This window comes from Natrix helvetica (genome assembly GCF_964273705.1).
Source record: "Natrix helvetica genome assembly, chromosome: 4".
Taxonomy (NCBI): Eukaryota; Metazoa; Chordata; class Lepidosauria; order Squamata; family Natricidae; genus Natrix; species Natrix helvetica.
The window spans coordinates 59,218,028-59,231,083 of record NC_138550.1 but is presented as its reverse complement, the minus strand read 5'-3'; the positions used below and the strand labels follow the sequence as shown (position 1 = coordinate 59,231,083).

The following is a 13,056-nucleotide window of genomic DNA, read 5'->3' as shown; positions in this document are numbered from 1 at the left end:
GTGCAGGAGAGAGGCTGAGGCTAGAGGAGCCTCCTGCACCTCCTTCTGTCCTGCACACCTGCAGTCCCATTCCCTTCCCCGCCTTCCTGAGTCAACATGAAGGGGACCGCGGCAAAGGCGGGGAATGGGACCACGTGTGCAGGAGGGAGGCTGAGGCTAGAGGAGCCTCCTGCACCTCCCTCTGTCCTGCACACCTGCAGTCCCATTCCCCGAGGCTCCTCAGCGCCTTTTCCCTTTTCCCTTTTTTTTTCATGATGAGAGCGGTGAGGCTCTGCGTCCCCTGCCTCCCATGACCGCACGTCCCTGGCTGACTGATGTTTCATAAACCTACGCTAATCTCAGTATACCAATTTCAAAGTTATCTTTGTAAGTCACAAACCTCTAACATGGACCTACTTGAACTTACTTAGGATACCCAATTTTTACAATTCTAACTTTTTAGCAAAAAAATTAAACCAGCATAGGGACGACAAGCATAACAATATTCCTACTATTGTTGCTTTCTTCCAAAAAGCGTATCTGTTAGTTTTAAAGGACCTTATAATGCACACCAAAAAAAAAGGAAAGCTTCTTGGAGAAAATTCATATATTGGGTCACACATATTTTATCAAAGCCAATACTGAAGCTTTTACAAGCATGACATCATTTGATCAGGTCTTTTTTTAGTACCCATGAGAACCCATTTGATATTATAATTTCTAATTATTCACAAACATTTCTAAATATAAGTTTCTAATGAGCCTTTCCATAATTAAAAGGGAGGAAAAACAATAAAAACAAATGGACTTCAAACATTTATATCATTAAAAAAATAGCTTTTCTTAAAGAGTTTGTTTGATGCCTGGGGGGCAGGATTTGGGGGACTGCAGAAAAATAATATCATCAAACATTTTTGGAAGGCAGACAAGAATTATATATCTCAATGAAACCAGTTAAGAAAATAAAAATCTGGGAAATTATATCCTACTTCACTGTATTTTGAACATATACATCTATTCAAAGTAGCAAACAGAGTGGATGAGCTTGCAATAAATCATAATTTGAAAAGATTGTGCAATCTTTATAAAGCTTGGTAATTTATCTACAGTTTACTCTGTCTAAATATGGAATCCTATAAGATAAAGAAGTATGGGACCATAAATTGTAGAATGAGTTGGCAATTGCAAAAACATTGTATATAGATTTTAAAAGATGAAAAGGAACAGATACAGCAGTCAAACTTCATTTAACTTCAAAACATCCAAGTTTAAAAGGTTTTTTTAATGTGGCTATTTCCCGCATTTTAAAAGCGACATCTTCAAAACATTTCACTGAAGGTTGCCTTAATATGGCAACTCAAATTAATCAGACATTATTCACCTTATATATAATGGAGGAATTAAAGGAAGATAGAAATATGTACCAGTACAAGAGATCCAGTGTGGCATCAGAAGCTGATCAGCATCAGAAGTTACATAAATACATAACTGGGTTAGGGTTAGGATTAAAGTTAAGGTTATGGTTAAGTGCAAGAGAAAAAAAGAAGTTTATAGCCTAAAACATTGTACTGGAATATGCGGCCATTGTGTTGCTTCGCACCCTAATAATTGTTTGAGAAGGGTTATTATAGAACTTCTAACTCCTTTAACATGATCGTTGATGTCCAAGCTAAAAAAAATGGAGTATATATCATGTATCGGTTATTTTAATGAATTTTATAAACAAAAAGGCATTAGGATTTATAAAATGGATTTTTAGTTTTAAGTCTTTGTCCCTCATCAACGTTCTGTATAACAGTTTCATCAGATACCTTCCCCCCACCTCCCAAGAAGTCACTGTTCAATATCTATGCAGAATTTTCTGGAAGGCTGTTGTTGGAAATTGGAAGCGCTAAAGCTCACTCCTAGGTCTACTTGCATATATTTAAATTTGGATCCAACTAAACAGAATTCCACAAATTAGGTACAGGATTTCAGAACTTTAGGCTTTAAGCATTCATCCATATTAGTTCCCTACACATCTAGATGAAATTTTTCCTATTATAATAGTGATTATTTCTTCAATAATGTTGTACCTAGATTAAGAATTTTGCAAAATGTTTGGATAATTTAATTAATGTACACTGATATTTCTATAATTATTTAATGTTATATAATTATCACTTTTTCCAAAGGCATTACATTGGGCTGAATAATATTGACCAAGTGAATCAGGTTGATATCTCAGAATTAATTATGTGGGTTTTAAAACATACAAACTTTCTGTCCTGGCTATTTTTTAATAAATTGTCACAATGCTGTTGATAAGCATGCATCTGCTCCAACCTATTTTTACCTCTTGTTTTTCTCCTTTGTTTAATAAATATTATATTTGTACAAGACTCCCTAGCTTTGCTCAAACTATTAATGGTTACAAGATATTTCAATATGCCACTCTTCACTTTTGGAGCTTCTCCACCTCTTCTTCATTCCCTTGTGGGGTACAGTTAAGAGAGAAAGGAGTCAACTGTGTGCAGAGAAATTCCAGAATAGTTGAATAGACTAGGAAATTTTAAAAAAACATGGAAAAAAGAATGGCAACTATTGCCATGCCACTGCAAAGAAACTTGATGGCTCTAGGCATCTTAACTTTTAATCTTCCTTAGCTATCAACAATTTGCTGCCATTTTAGATGAAGTCTGCATTCTGTAATTGCTTAATGTAACTTTTTAAAAACAGAATTACTGTCTCACCCCCATTTCACACAGACTTCAATACATCAACCCGAGAGCTCTTCATAAAGACTTGGCGTGCGTATGCACATGCACATGCACACAGGTGCACGCACACATGTACACATATTTAGATTTCTCTTAATCTTTTTGCAATTTGTTTCAGGTTGAGGAATTCTTTCCATCAAGAGAGAAGTCAAAAACTCAACAACTACTGTATTTTTCACACTATAAGATGCTCCGGACCAAAAGACGCACCTAGCTTTTGGGAAGGAAAACAAGAAAAAAAAATCTGCCTCTGCCTCCCAGCAATTTGCCTCCTTGCAACAAACAGCAAACCTGGTCAGCTTCAGCACAGCCTGATTTAACACAAGCAGCTGATAGGTGGTTGGATTGGCCTCCCAGAATACCGCCGATCAGTTGGTCCAGGCTGGGAGAATCTCTGCTACCCATCACCATCGTTGCTGTCCCCTATCGCTGCCTCCGCATGCCCCATTTTCAGCCTCTGCGCACTCCGTTTATGGCCTCCGCACATCCCATTTCCGGCCTCCGCACATCCCGTTTTCAGTCTGTTCCAAGTTTGCTGCCACCGCCGCCTATCCCCGCCACCTGGAACAGGCCTGGGAGCGCAGAGGCAGCAATAGGTGGTGATGAAGCCGATGGATAGCAGCGATCCCTGCAGCCTGGAACAGCTGATTGGCAGTATTCCAGGAGGCCCATCCAACCTCTCAGCTGCTCATGCAAATTAGGAGGCAGATTGCTGGGAGGCAGAGGCCAAAGGGTGGGGGACAGCAGTTGGGCGGGGTTTTGGCAACACACAGACATTTCCACCCACTTTTGGGGGGAAGTGCATTTTATAGACTGAAAAATAGGGTACTTTTTTCTTTTGTTTTTTACAAAACCATTTTTGGGTTTTTTTTTTAAATATTTCAATTTTGTTAAACTTGTTTTGTTCATCTATTTTTATACACACCAACAGGATAGATTTCAATAACTGAAATCTTAATTTATCTTAAGACCAAACTTTTGTTACATAACCAATACTTTAATGAATATTCTTCCTTCATTTCCTCGTTTCCAATGTTATGTTTAATTGTGAAATGAAAAAGCCAAATAATCCTAATACTTGAAATATTAATATCCTAATCTATACTAATATTGATAGAATATCCACTTTTTCATCTCCTTCCATCTATAGTAGAATATTAAGATTTTAATTACATAAATAGCATTGTATTGAAATAACATACAGTATCAAGATTTATACTAACATAGTAAAAAGGGGCAAAGTTCTGGCATAGCTTAAGAAGCAAGACCTATGAATCAACAAGATGGCCTTCAGCGCAAATCTGTTGCTATAAGCCATTAGAAGCTCTTAAGGAAATCAACTTCTGCTCTTAAAGCATGGTGAATAGTACTAACACTGACTTTTCTTTCAGGCTGTTCTAAGGAGATTGAGATAATGTGTTTGAAACACTGGGATTCCTTTCAAGTACCATACAAATCTTAAATATTTAATTTCTTTTTTCTACGTTCACTTCAGTGTATCTATGGATTGGTTTACATAAAACATTAATCTATAATGTGGCTTTATTTATTTTGATTTAGCATGATTCATTAATCTGCTGTAGTTTATAAACTAAGGATTCTTTCTTGGAATGGATTACAATATCAATTTAAGTCTAAAACCATATTATGAGAGTATCATCACACTCAACCATTGTTGGTATTGTTCCTGGTATTTCAATTTTGAGTATGTTTTTTCTTCTCCTAATTCGCAGGTTCCATCAAAATGATGAAATGTGCAATGGGAGTTTATGACATAAGATCCATCCTTTAAGAACTTGCATGTAACACCACAAGTGCAAAAGCAGTGAAGTTTGTACTGTGATTCACATTTTGTCAATTGCAAACTTGTGTCCCACCATATATGCCTGATTTTTTAACTTTATATATTGTTTAGGCTGCCATCATTTAGACAAATACGACCAATATGTTGTGTATTTGAAAATATATATCACTTTTTCATTGAACTTATCTTATTACCTTAGAATATTAGCCATTTTAATATGGTATTCTGAAGTCAACGCAGTTTCAGCCTCTTGCTTTATTTTTTGTGTTAATATTTTTCTTTATTTCTGTCTGAATTCCTACAATTATTTTCCTATAAATTTGTTAAGTCTTTCTGGATTGTGAAGCACTTCTGATTCAATTGCAAAATGCACAGGGGTGCAAGCAGAGCCCTTCTGCAATTGTTTAAAGCAGTTACCATATTTTTTGGATTACAAAACACATCTGATTATAAGACACACCTAAATTTAAAAGAGGAAAACAAAACAAAAAAGGTTTTTGGCTTCTGCGTGCCCCATTTTCGGGCTTTGGGGGGCCTTTTTTTCAGCCCTTTTCCAGCCTTTTTTCTACCCATTTTCGAGGCTTTTTTTTGGCCCTTTGTCGATGCTTTTGTGGCCTGTTTTGGGGACTTTTGGGGCCCCTTTTGAGACTTTTTTCAGTCAGTTTTTGAGGCTCTTTCGGTCCGTTTTTGGGGAGGTTTTTACTTGTTTTTGAGGCTTTCTTCAGCCCGTTTTCAAGGCTTTTTTCGGCCCTTTTTTCCCAAAACAAAATGGGCCGAAAAAAGCCTCGAAAACTGACTGGAAAAAAGCCCCCAAAATGGGCTGGAAAAGGCCGAAAACAGGCCCGGGTGTGCGGAGCCCAAAAAATGGTCGGGGGGTGGCCGGGGCTTCAGCAATATTTGGTCTATAAGATGCATAGACATGTTCACCCCCTTTTGGGAGACAAAAAAGTGTCTTATGGTCCGAAAAATACTGTATGTTTTTCCTAGAACTGCAACAATGTGAACTTTAAAGAAGCACCAGAGAAGTTCTCTAAAACATCTTTATGCAACCCAATCCAAAACATTGCATAGCTCAATTATTTACACTGGCAGAAAAAGATTTTATTTATTTATGACCTGAATACCTTTTATAATATTATTTCATAATTTTTAATTGTTTCCTATGGACTCCTATTTACGTTTTAATAGTTTATTATATTTGTCCTCATAAATTAGTTGAAGGTTGAGTATGTGAACTATTTAGTTATGACATTTACATGCAACTTCTAAATTAAATATTGCTGTTTATTCTTCTGTTCTCCCATATCTACTGTGATGTCAAGTGGAAAGTTTTCATCTTGCTCAGATTCTCATTCATTATCCAATGAGGCTGTAGTGACTTTTTCTATCATCCAATGATATTAAATCTAATGAAATTTCATTGTTTTGAAGTATTTTAGTGGCTGGATTGTAATATATTTTTAATTGTAAGCCATCCAGCATCATTAACTGAGATGGGAAGCTTAGTAATTGAATAAATGAATAAATAAAAAATAAATAAAATTGGAAAATTTAAAATACAAAAGGATGAAAATCTCTTTAAAATGTGTGTGTGTGTGTGTATATATACGTGTCTGTGTGTGTGTGTGTGTACACACACATACAGCTTTGACACGTTCGTATTACCAAGTGTCTGCTTCTGCTTTCTCCTGATTCATTCTGGCACCTTGCCTGTAATTTAGTGCTTTTTTTAACAATAAATTTTTTTTAAGTAACTTCTCCCTGTTTTCTTTCCTATCTTTCTCCACTGGCAAAAGACGAGAGAATAAAATCCTGATTAGTTTGAGAAAATTCTATTGAACTAGCATTATCACAATTATAGTTCCAGTTCAATCTACCTCACTGGCTATTATTATTGAGATAAAATTAGGGGGGACCTCATGTAAACTATATTCAGAAGATAGATGCCAATGGTGACAACAGTACTTATAATGACAATAATAATACTTTATTTACCATGTTTTTCAGATTATAAGACACTCCAGACTACAAAAGGCACCTAGGTTTTGGGGAGGGGGGAAAACCTACCATGACAACAATACTGTATTTATCATATTTTTCGGACTGTAAGGCACTCAGACTAGAAGATGCACCTAGGTTTTGGGGAAGGGGGGTGTCCAACTCTTCATGACCCCATTCAAATATTCAATTAAATACTGAATTTAGAGTTCAATATTATGGTATCCAGTCCTCCCATTTGCTGTCACAACAGGACTTACTTTTAACTAAAAATATTTTTTTAAAAGAACTCTTTCTCAGGTTTAGTTCTTTTGGAAATAGGAATTGTAATTCAATCAGGCCTGTAGGTACTGGCTGCAATTCTTTGTTTTTTATACAAATTCAATTCTTATGTGGGAATACCAGATATTGAATTTGGGATGCCTTGCACACAAAGCCCATGGTCTACTATTAAGATTCTAGTTTATATTTTATACACCCAAAAGATTAAGGTTGTTGACTTTCCTCCAAAGGCCAGATAAACCTACATGTATTACTATTACAATGTTTTCTTCCAATGCAGGTATGAGTTACAGGATGCCATCTGTGCTCACTGTCTCTCCATCCTTGAAATTTGTCTGCAAGAAAAACTATCAGTATCTGCCTTTTGGCTAGAATCCAGTGTCTTATTATTATCTGTGCATTTTGACTCACACACACACAAAAATTTAGGTGTCCATGTTGTGTAGGACTCAAAATAGCAGGAATGCAAGCTGCTGAGATGGCTGCATTGTAGAAATGGAGCCCAAATAGAATAGGGGAAAAAAGAGATAAATATCTAGTTTGTGATCATTTTTTTCTGAGATTAATATACTTCATTACCGACAGTCTAACATTCACATGTTTGAATTATGTAACAGTTTAGTATATCAGTACCAGTTTACACCAAAACCTGGGAAATCTTGATGTTTTGGTAGTGTACAGTTGTCTTGTACTCTCATTAACTTGGTGAGTAGATCAAACAATACAGATCAAGCATTTGGAAAGTAATGACAGTTTATTTCAATTATTTATGACAATTTATCATAATGTACAGTAATGGTACTTGTTGCATAGTGATCTCTGTAATAAGAACCCTCAGCAGAAGATTCTTCCTACTGCTTCTCTTACATTAGACATAACTGTTAATATTTTATGACTTCTTACTGTAAAAGGAGTATATACTGCTACATTTCTACATATAAGATTATGAATTTATACATTCACTCACACGTGTAACTTCCAGGAATACAAGCAATTCAATCAACTTTAAATTTCTGGTTCCAAGTAGACAAGTTCTACGTATCAATTGTTCCTCTTCAAGCACCCCAATACCAAGTCCAGATTTCTATACTCTCAAATAATTATATTTACTCAAGTAATCATATTTAGAAGAGAGGTACAAGTATTCCCATGCTTGGATATAATGCTATAATGCCTATTCTCACCATTGGTTTCTGTCTCCAAGGAGACTGAATTTTTGATAGATAGTAAATGAACTATGTATATGGGCATTAGAGAAAGACAAATACATAACTAAGATTCTGGTGTTACATTTTTAAACGGATTCAAGTAAATTGAAACACATTTGAGAATGATAACAAGGATAATTCGGGGAGTAGCAAAAAAGGACTGAAAAAACTGAAATGATTAGCTTTGAGAAGTATTGGGGAGGTGGGGAGTAGAGAAGGGGTGGAAAGAAGGGGTGAGTGCCCTCCTCAAACACATCACAGAGGTAAGTCAAGACTTGTTCTCTTAAAGTGCAGGGCATAAGCATTTAAGTTACAGGAAGGCAGATTTGACAGTGAAATCAATTACCTGGAGTGGCAAAGGACTCTGCTTTGCTAGATGTGTTTAAAAGAAGGTTAGGTTCTTATTTGGGGGGATTGCTTTAATTTTCATTCCTGTGCTGAACAGATATTATACTCAATGAACACTATGATTTTGAGACTGAATTCTTTTCTTGCAATTTAGTGATCACACGTGATTAGTAAAAATTGTTTTAAGTAAATTTCATATTTATTTTAATTCAAATTGGATTTGCTAGTAAGATTATATTGCTAACTAATTATATATATTTTGCTCCTATTGCAATAACAAAACATTCTAATGATTTTCAATTTTTCCTTTAAAATGATCAGTAATTTCCATTGTAATGTATATTGCTGGCATGCAGTTTATATTCTTGTGCAACACAGCATACCAAAGGTGAGAGTAAACAAAACTGTTAACTAGCCTAAAATAATTTAGAGGCAATGATCAGCAGTTCATCAGTTTTGCTAACCATGACCGACGGCCAAAATTTGTGGGCGCCACCAGATCTGGGCTCTCCTGAGTCAGGAGACAAGCAAGCTGTCACCTGTGATGTCACATGCAGTTTTGAAAGCTTTCAGAATCAAGAAGCATTTTGCTTTCCAAGTATCTGTAAAACCCAGTGAAAGGTCAGTGTGCTTACTTTTTTCCTGAGCCTAGATAAGGGTAAGCGCTTGTTCCTGATGCCATGCTATGTTTTAGAGAAATTTCAAAACCTCAGCATGATTTCAGGAAAAAATATCCCCTAATTTATCCAGAATCTGGAGAGGCATGGAAGCCCATTCTTGATAAAATGCTAGATTTTAGATGTGTATAGAAGCAGAGAGATGCCTTAGGACTCTATGGATGCCTATGAACTCCAAGATGAGGTCAGAGACCTCACCTGTCTCCTGCAAGACAAAAAGATGTGTTCACTATTGGAAATTGCATAATTTATGCAAAGATGTTTCTTGTACTTATCACTTTTTAAAACATCTGACCAGCCAGGAAAATAATTTTACTATTCATCTCACAGTAATGCTAAATCCGCTTTTAACTACACTAGTGCTCTACACATGTTTACAGACATATAATTCTAGTTCATTTTAACTTAACTGACTTTTTAAGTGGGCTGAGATTCAGTATATAAATATGTTTCTGATTGTGGTGCTAGACCACTCAAGGAGAAAATTGCCAACTTTAATTAGCATACTTGTGTTTGAAATAAACGTTTTACAGAGCATGTATATACACACATAATTTTGTTAGTGACAGCAGCAGTAACAGCAGAAGACAACATTACATTTATTTAACATTATGTTATAAGTTTAAACTCCTTAGAGGGTTGCTTCCAAGAAATCTTTCAGTTAAGCTGTCCCTTCTCACATCTTCCAATTGTTATAAACATGCTTTTCTGTATTCCTTGGTTTTTTAAACTTGTTCAGGTCTAATGCATCTGATATTTTAAGTTAAATTCTGCCTAAAAGTGGTCAACTTTGAGAATACAGAAAACATTGCATAGGCAGTTAGATTAATCAATTTACATACCTGTGGTTTCTCAAGTTCCCGGAGCCTAGTCATGTGTACACTGTCTTCATTTTTTCATAGAGAGCAAAAAATAACTTCTACCAATGCTCGTATTTGGTTTTCACACTGCCACCTATAGTTAAATGGAAGAAATTAAATATATGTTACATCTGCTGTAGCTAACTGTCACATCCAAAGCTCTAGTCCAGAATGCATGAAAAAGTCTCAGGCATTCCCACCATTTATGTCCATTAATTTTTTACAAAGTAATCTAATCCCACTCACTCTCAGAAAGTTCAGGATAGGGTTTCAGCCTTTAAGTATTCATTTTATTTCACTGAAATTGTATGAAGGGTAAAAAAAAGTAAAATATCAACTTTGCCTTAATGAATGTTTTATCTGCTACATTGCCTGATATAATAGTATATAAAAGTGTAGCAAATTGATGTGATTATCTAGTAATAAATGCAGACACCCTCATAAGCGTACAGTTTACAAGAAATATTATTCTGCAAATTATGTACACATTTTTGGAAGCTAGTAAACAAAATTTAAAGGGAATAAAATATGTTTAATATATGTTCGTACATAATACAACTAATCTCAACCAACATATTGATCAATCTCATCAGAAATCCTGATCACTTCATTATAATATTTGTAATATTCTTACATTTTTATATGCTTCTTGCAAACAAGTCCAATGAGTCCCCTATCATAGAGGTTTTTTCTTAGCAGTGCTATTCCATTGCCATCACAACTACTGTACTAATAAAAGTTAAGTTGGAGGCTAATCCCTTAAACACTGGGCACAGGTTGGTAGTGATTATTTTATCTTAAATCAGATTCCAATGCTCCGTTGCATCTAGCCTCTTCCCTCTTCCATGCAGGGCTATGGACTAATGTCCTCCTTCCTCGAAATTACTCCTGAATAAAGATCGTGTTTTTGCACATGGCAAAAAAGTCTCCCTGCCCACTCGACGCCAAGCCACTTGTCAAGGTACCTACACGCTGTTTTCGCTCTCTTCCCCACTACAGCTCCTCTAAGTCGAAATCGCAAAGTAACAACAAAACGCAAGGTAGTTCCGATATGCCCGCTAATGCTGCCATAAGCCACATCATACACACATTTAGTTTACAGTAGCCTGCGTGTGTATTTTTAGATTGTCAGTGGTTGAAGAATTAAGGGAAGGAGAAACAAACCTGATTTTCCCTCCCTCGATTCACGCTCTCTCGCAGTCTTCACTACCATCCAGCCAAATGAAGATATCAAGTTGTAAACCGTAACCTCTTGAGACTGAGAAAGACAGACTGGCACCCACGACACACACGTACCCAGAGCCATCCCGGACTCGCTGTTGGCTCTTGAATGCCGGCCTCCCATCTGCTGTCCTGTTCCCTCTTCCCTTCCCCAAATTCATGTCTGCAGCCATCACCGGCTGACAATGCGGTGGAAACGGGTGTTGCCCACCTGCGCACATGGGCTTCGGCTCTCCCTCGCGCGCACAGCCTCTCTTCCTGCTGGTGCCGCAGGATGAAGTGTCTGCTGCTCTTTGCAGCTCTCTGGACGTCTCCCCCCCCCCCTCCTCTCTTGCAGCCCGCTCCAAACAGCCAGGGGGAGCCTCACACTGCGGGTGCCGCTCCTTCGCCGCTTGGGATTCCTAAGGAGGGAGGGAAAACGAGCAACTCCTCTCCTACCCATACACACGCCGCGATTCCCGCCCCAGGCGGCCCGCCAAACGCGCGCGCGTCCTTTGTGAGGTACATTCCTCCCGCCGGGTCCCCTACGCCAGCGCCTCGGAGCTTGCAAACTCCTGGCTCATAGAGTATAGCCGGTTCCCTCCCTCTTTCCTCCTCCTCTTCCTCCCCCCCTTTCTTTTTGATCACATGCCCGCGTCTCAGGCGCCGCTTGCTGAGCGCAAACCTCACGCCAGCCTGCCAGCTGCCTACACACAACCAGTCCGCCCCCTCTACCCGCCTGTACTATGGGACGGAATACGCACGCACGCACGCACACACACACCTGTCCAAAGCATATGAGAGACCTCACTGTGCTGCCTTCTTCACTGCCCTCTTCCTTTTTGATCAGCCTCCACCACCGCGAAAAGTCTTCCAGCCCACCTGTCTGCGTTCCCTCCCAACCACACACCCACCCAGCCGTCCCTGCAAGCTAACCACCCACCCACACAGCCTTGCAGAGCAAGAGCGTGCGAAAACGGGTGGCAGAAGCGCGAATGGTACGCTGAGACCTATTCCCCACACAACGTCCATCACTGCGTGCACACAAAGATCAATGGACTCTTTCCTTTCCAAAAGCTACCAACCCAAAAACGTGGATGGCCCCACTGAGAAAGATAACGGGGAGGGGGGGGAGGATAGAGAACTCTTGGCATTTAAGACAGTGCTATGGTCTCAAATTGGGTCTAGAATGAGCGAAGCATTTGGATTTTAAATAGTTTCACCCAACTTCAAATGAAACTTACTTGCTTGAAAAGAAAAGCATTTCAAATCTTTTCTGATTCTGGCACACAAGGCTGGAAGTGCCTAGTCATCTCAATCTAACAATTCAGTCTGGAGCCTTATTGAAGCTGATGGAATCACTTCTGAGTTATTCATGTTTCTATGGTACTCCTACCATGCCATCTAAATGAAAGGTTTCATTTGACAATCAAAATTCTAGTCCTTGCTGAATTTAATGGCAGCTTTATCTTTCGAGTTAAGTAAGGTGATTGCATCAGGCAGTGCAGCAGTTGTGAGGACTGTAAACTTCTGGGCACACCCTTCCAGTAAATGGAAATATAGTTTGTTCCAGGTAGTTTGTCCTGCAAAAGGATATTGTACCTTCACCACTGATTTTTCGCAGATCAGCTGCCGCCCAGGAAGAACTTGTCTTTCATCTCAAACAGCCAAATTTATTGAGCTAGGTGTGTTTTATTTATTCAGTTTATATTATTATTTCACATCTCTTCGTATCGCTCCTGATGGGTTTTTTAATTTAGTAATTTTATTTAAGGGGATTTTAAATTGTGTTTTTAATTGTCTTTCACTTATAAGTCAACTCTCCTCCATGCACATATGTATATGTCTCTGTTCTTTTTGTATATATGTTTGTCTTATGTGTATTTTTATTCGTTTTGATTGTACGCCGCCCGGAGTCCTTCGGGAGAGGGTTGCGGCTAA

General features: G+C 38.0%; 1 long non-coding RNA gene across 2 annotated transcripts in view; it reads right to left on the bottom strand.

Moving 5' to 3' along the window:
• The window catches only part of LOC309391183, a 74,414-nt gene extending 63,107 nt beyond the window's left edge, over positions 1–11,307 (bottom strand). Inside the window, exons 1-3 of one of the 2 annotated variants that reach the window (XR_014175240.1) lie at positions 11,080–11,307; positions 9,898–10,009; positions 7,581–9,260 (exon numbers count right to left, since the gene is read on the bottom strand). This is a non-coding gene — a long non-coding RNA (uncharacterized lncRNA). Of the gene's footprint in view, positions 1–7,580; positions 9,261–9,897; positions 10,010–11,079 lie in introns of those variants that run through there. The other variant, XR_014175239.1, reaches the window with a different exon arrangement.
• Positions 11,308–13,056: the final 1,749 nt, after the last annotated feature.